This window comes from Dasypus novemcinctus, chromosome 22, assembly GCF_030445035.2.
Source record: "Dasypus novemcinctus isolate mDasNov1 chromosome 22, mDasNov1.1.hap2, whole genome shotgun sequence".
NCBI classification, from domain to species: Eukaryota; Metazoa; Chordata; class Mammalia; order Cingulata; family Dasypodidae; genus Dasypus; species Dasypus novemcinctus.
The window spans coordinates 14,232,984-14,239,337 of NC_080694.1; the positions used below are offsets into that span (position 1 = coordinate 14,232,984).

A 6,354-nucleotide genomic window follows, 5' to 3' on the forward strand; every position below is an offset into this window, starting at 1 on the left:
AGATGTAAAGACACAACCAGGTTTAAAGTGAAATATTAGAAAAGATGCAAATAGTAACCAAAAAAGAGCTGAAGTGGTGATATGAACATCAGACAAAATAGATTTTATGAGCAAAATTTTTAAAAAGGGATGATGAAGATCATTATATAATAATAAAAGGTAAATTCAGCAAGAATATAAACTATACTAAATATTTACACTCCTAACCTGAGTGCCCCAAGATACATGATGCACACACTGTCAAAACTGAAGGAAGAAATAGATGCCTGTACAATAAGAGTTGGAGACTTCAATAAACCATCCTCAGTATTGGATAGAACATCTGCAGAGAGGATAAAGAAAGAGGAACTTGAATAATATGATGTATGAACTAGACCTAATTGACATTTATAGAGCACTGTACCCCAAAACAGCAGGATATCCATTCTTTCCAAGTCCTCTTGGGTCTTTCTCCAAGATAGATGATATTTTGGGTCAAAAGAGAAGTTGCAATAAAATTGAAAGTATTGAAATTATACAAAACACTTTCTCAAGTTTTTACAGAATGAAGCTGGAAATCAGTAATGGACAAAAAAAGAAAACGCATAAATATATGGAGATTAAAAAACACATTTTAAAATAATCCACAGGTCAAGGAAGAAATTACCAAGAATTCAGCAAATATCTTGAGACAAATGAAAATGAGAAAACAACATATCAAACCAATGGGATATTTCAAAAGCAGTTCTGACAGGTAAAATTCAAGTTGACAATGCTTAAGTTTAAAAATGAAGAAAAAGCTAAAATTGAATGTCTGTGCACTTGGAGGAACAAGAAAAAGAAAAGCAAACTAATAGCAATCCAAACTGAAAGAAAGAAATAGGATAATTATATATATATAAATAGTGATTTAAACAGTGTGGTACTCACACAAAAACAGACCAAGGATCATATGAACTAATTTCTGAAACTGATCCAAGAATATCTGAAGATTGCAAATATGATACCGGTAACATTTCAAATGAATAGGCACAAGAGACAACATGGATTTTCTTGCTTTGCTGCTATGAAAATGAACATCCGCATACATCATGCTATTTTTTTTATTTTTTGCTTTTGTTGTAGAATCAGTAGTTTCAATCAAAATCTAGCCAGAGCCCTTCAGTGCCATGATGGACTTTACCAGTCTGTCTACTGTGATAATTTGTAGACTTCTGGTCATACTTCTATATTTATTTTTAAATATACTGTGTGGGATATTTAGTGGTGTATGATTCTTTAAGTTCATTTATTTATTTATTTATTTATTTATTTATTTTATTTTTTTAAAAAATATTACGTTAAAAAATATGAGGTCCCATTCAACCTCACCTCCCCCACACCCCACTCCCCCCACAGCAACACTCTCTCCCATCATCATGACACATCCATTGCACCTGGTAAGTATATCTCTGAGCATCGCTGCACCCCTCTTTAAGTTTAGATTGATGTTTCTAAAATGGTGGTTATTCACAAATGGATCAAGGCATTAAAAATGTGTTAGATTTATCTTTCATTAAATGCAATTACTGATGCTATTGTTAAACAACAGTGTGTATAATGCCTAAAAATTGAATAAAACCTTTTAACCATTTTAATCGAGATGTTTAACAAATCTAATCTCTTATTCTAATAAGTAAACTACCAAGTTAAAAAAAAAGAAATAGGAAAGTGGGAAAGTGGAGGGTGTGGAGGGGTTGGGGTATATGGCAAACCCTTGTACTTTTGCCAATTTTATTGATACATATTAATAAAACATAAATATAGCCAAAGTTCATAATTAATTGTACTCAGCATTTTCACATAGTTTTGTATTCATTGCTTCGATCATTTTTAGAGCATTTTCATTATTCTAGTAAGAACAACAATGATAATAATAAAATATGAAAACCAACCAAGCAAGCAAACAAATCTCATCACCTCTCAATTTCTCTATGCTTCCTTTACCCTAAATAGATCCTATTCTCTTTTGTTCTCTCTAGTTAATTTATATATATATATATTTTTTTGTAAAAATTGTCTTATATATGCAGTATCATCCATGTTCATAATTTTGCCTGTGATTTAACTACAGTCCATGTTGCATTTTTTAGCTTTCCTTCTAATATGCATGTCCTGAGAATTTTCCTTTTAACCACTGTCATGCACATAAATAGCTTTGCTAATCACTACCACCATGATGTTCTCTCACCATTTCCATTAATTTGCAAAGATTTACAAACAACCTTATAACTAGTTCTGCGCAGACTAGCCATCAGTTTTCCATTCTCTACCCTCATTCTATTTTCTGGTGACATATATTCTAATTATTAATTCCATGATTTTACATAATATATTTAGTTCATAATAATTCAAAAATATAATATTTGTTCCTTTGTGTCTGTCTTGCTTTACATAATATGTTTTCATATGCTTCATGAGTTCATTTCTTCCTACCACTGCATAATATTCCATCATCTATAAACACCACAATTTGTTTACCCATTCATCAATTGAGGAACACATGGGTTATTTTCAACTTTTGGCTTTTGTGGATAATGCTGCTATGAACAGCATTATTTATTTGTGACACTGCTTTAAGTTTTTCTGGGTATATAAATAGGAATATTATTGCTCATTCCCATGACAAGACTATGTTCAACTTCATTAGAAACTGCCAGTCTTCCCCAGTGTCAGTACCATTCTACTTTCCCACCAACAGTGAAGAAGCATTCCTATCCCTCCACATCCTCCCCACCATTTACAATTTTCCAGATCTTTTAATAGTGGCCAGTGTAAGATGTGAAATGATATCTTATTGTCATTTTTATTACTAGTGATGTTGAACATTTTCCATGTGTTTTTTTGCTATTTGTATTTCTTCTTTGGATAATTGTTTTGTTTTATTTTGCCTATTATTTAATCAGGTAGTTTGTCATTTAAATGGTTGAGTTGTATGACCTCTTTATGTAAATGTCAAATATTTTCTCCCACTGTATCAATGATACAAGATATTCCATTGTTGGAGAAATCCAAAGTCCAATTATGTCTATAATTGCCTTCTTATGTTTATCCATTGCCTTCTTATATTTGTTCATTCCTCAATCTTGAGGATTTGGAGATGGTCATGCCCATCCCATTCTTTTTCTGATTGAAAGGTGGCTTAATTCCCATGGGACAGATTGATGGAACTGCCTTGCTTGCACTTGTAGATACTCTATGTTTTTTGAGATAGGCATTGCCCATCATTCTTTTGATTATTGTCTGGGGAGAGTCCAACGAAGTGGAGAGTAGGTGTTACAATTCTACTGTGATTGACTTCTTAACTGGCATATAAGCAGACTGAAGATTTAAGTCTCTGGGGCATATATTTAACAACTATAACATTAATTATAAGTTCAAGTGAAGGGGGCAGAACTATTATAAATAAATAACTGTATTGTATTGGGGAACATATATTCCAAAGTAAGGCCCATTGACAGGGTGCTGATTTGTTGATCTTGTCTGCCCTGTTTATTGTTTCTAAGTTTCTCTAGAGCCCTTAGAAACCCCACTGCTTGAGATCTTGTTTTTAAAATCTTGGGCATGCCAACATATTAAAGTGATAAAGAAGGACTTAGGAGGTTCACTAATAATTTTGTCCTTCAAGCTTGCTACCATATCATGTCATTTGTGACTTTTGAACTGCTAGTAAAATTTGGTACTGCTTTAAATCTTTGTAGTATTTTTCTTTGAGCAATGTGAATTTTGCTATACCTGTAACTATTTGTTTTCCCTTGAGAAAGGTGTGTTGTATCTGTGTGTATGCATATTTAGAAGCACTTATATGTCTATGTGTTCATTGAGGCATTTATGAACAAGCCACACAGTTTTAAGCTGTAAAACAACAGGCAGAAATGGCTTTATCTCACCTGCATACACGGTGCCCAAAGAAGAAACTGGAATAAGTTGAATATCAATCATGTTGTATTGGAATGACACTATCCTACATGGACTTTGCTAGATGATAACTCCAAACATAAAGATTTAGGCATGTTGTGTAATGAATTTCTTGAGAGCAATATCTGAAACAAAACCTATGCATTTGTGGGAAAGGTTTTGTCCTGGATAGTTTAAAGTTTTATTTGTACAAGTATCATTTATTTGACTGAAATGAAAGAAACACACCCTTCCAACTCTGAAAATCATATTGACAATTTGCTCTCTTCTTCAAATATGAAATATACCTAGAATGTGCCTAATATTGTGTGATCAGCTGACCTTTGCCCTGTGGAGATATCTAGTAAAGAGATACTGAGTGGTTTGTGGCACTCTTTGATACAAACCATTAAAAATTTTTGAGAAAGACTGTGTCATAGAATGGAATTATGGATTATGCATTAAGTGAGAAATGATTGCAATAAAACTTTCTTTAATTTGGATAAAAATTTTTGAATAGGAAATACAGTGCTAAAGCTGAGAACATTTCCTTATTCCACTAATTTAAAGAGGTATTACCTGAAGGTATGTATATTTAATTCAAAATCTAAACATGTAACTATTAAAGAAAGCATTTTTCTCAACTTATCTTAATCTATAATGTTCAGGAACTCTTTTCACAGAGAATCAAATTTCACCTGTAAGACCCATTATATGGAATAAGAGATTTTTACTTTACTTATAAGCTGCGAAGCTGGGCTTCAGGTATTCTACAACTTATTTACTTGAAAGAAAGTATGTATAATTTTATCTTGTATATTTGTTCAACTGAATTAATGTGTAAATCCATAATATATTTGTAACACATTTTCAAACATAAATGAAACTTTTAGCAAAAGAATCAATTTATCTCATTTCTTTCTAGGGATTCATTTTCTTTTATGACCAAACAAGTATTGCTAATTCATTCATTGTGGACCTGGTTGCTTGTAAAATTTCTGCACTGACAAAGAATTTTCATGAGTGCATTCTTCCCATTCCTATTCCTTGGACTGTAGTTGAAATGATTCAGCATCTGATTTACTACCTTATACATGACAGATTACAGTTTGTCCCTCACAGGTGTATGAAATGAAGAAGACCTGAGGTACAGACAGCGATGGCTGTACCAAGGGCAGAGCCACGGGTCGCGGAGCGCGCCCGGGTTGTTAGGGACGGAGCTCCCGGGGCTGTAGGGGCCATGCCGCCCGGGCCCGGGCCTGCCCCGCTCCGCGCCGGGATGGTGAACCTGGCGGCCATGGTGTGGCTTCTGCGGAAGAGGTGGGTGCTCGCCCTGGTCTTCGGGCTCTCTCTCGTCTACTTCCTCACCTGCACCTTCAAGCAGGAGGAGAGGGCAGTGAGAGATGGGAATCTTCTCCAGGTTCAAGGTCATGATCAGCCCATTCCCTGGAAAGTGCAGTTTAACCTGGGCAATAGCAGTTGACCAGGCAATCAGTGCCGTAACTCCATTCAAGGGAAGCGTCTCATCACGGATGAACTAGGACACATTTGTGAAAGGAAGGATTTGCTGGTGAATGGCTGCTGACATGTCCACGTCCCTAGCACAAAGCAATACTGCTGCGATGGCTGCTTGTCCAATGGCTGCTGCAGCGCCTATGAGCACTGGGTCTCCTGCTGCCTGCAGCCCAGCAAGCAACTTCTCCTGGAGCGCTTCCTCACCCGAGCAGCCATGGCATTCCAGAGCCTCTTCATGGCAGTGGAAGATCATTTTGAATTGTGTTTGGCTAAATGCAGGTCCTTGTCTCAGGAAGCACCAGGAACCAAACCCTGGACCTCCCATGTGAGAGTAATGTGTTTAGCGTTGTTCAGATCTCTGCAAGTAATTGACAAGATGCACAAGTCTCCGAGTAGCACAGCGTCAGATGCCCTCTGTCCTTGTCATCTCATTAACAACAGTTGCACTAACGCCACCCGGCAGGACCATGTTGCCATCTGCTGGCCAAGAAGAGCAAGTCAAGAGCCCCTGGAACCCTAGAGTTCTCTTGCTGCCTTGCCCAGCCCTCCCAGGTGGATGTATTATCCCTGCTTTGCTGATGAGGAGCAGAAGGCCCTGAAAACCTAAATGACAGAACTTTGATTTTGTTTTGCAACAGGATGGGCAGCACCCTTCTTTTAAATGAATTGATAAAACAGCCAGGGTATGAAATCATAAGTGCCTAGTATAGTGTCTTATACTTGGGAGGTATTTTAATAAGTTTATTGAATGAATGAAAAAAATCAGTAACTTCTGTGGCCTGACTCCTGATCCTTTCCTTTTCACTTCACTCAGCGCTTTTTCCTGGCCTCAAATACCTCAGTTATTTTAATAAATATTTGTAATGTTAAAAAAAAAAGAAAAAAGAAAAAAAAAAACACCCAAATATGAAAAACTGCATACTA

General features: G+C 35.9%; 1 pseudogene; it reads left to right on the plus strand.

Annotated features, from left to right (window-relative positions):
• Positions 1–5,194: 5,194 nt before the first annotated feature.
• On the plus strand, positions 5,195–5,950 carry LOC101421691 (SREBP regulating gene protein pseudogene; annotated as a pseudogene).
• The last annotated feature ends 404 nt before the right edge of the window (positions 5,951–6,354 follow it).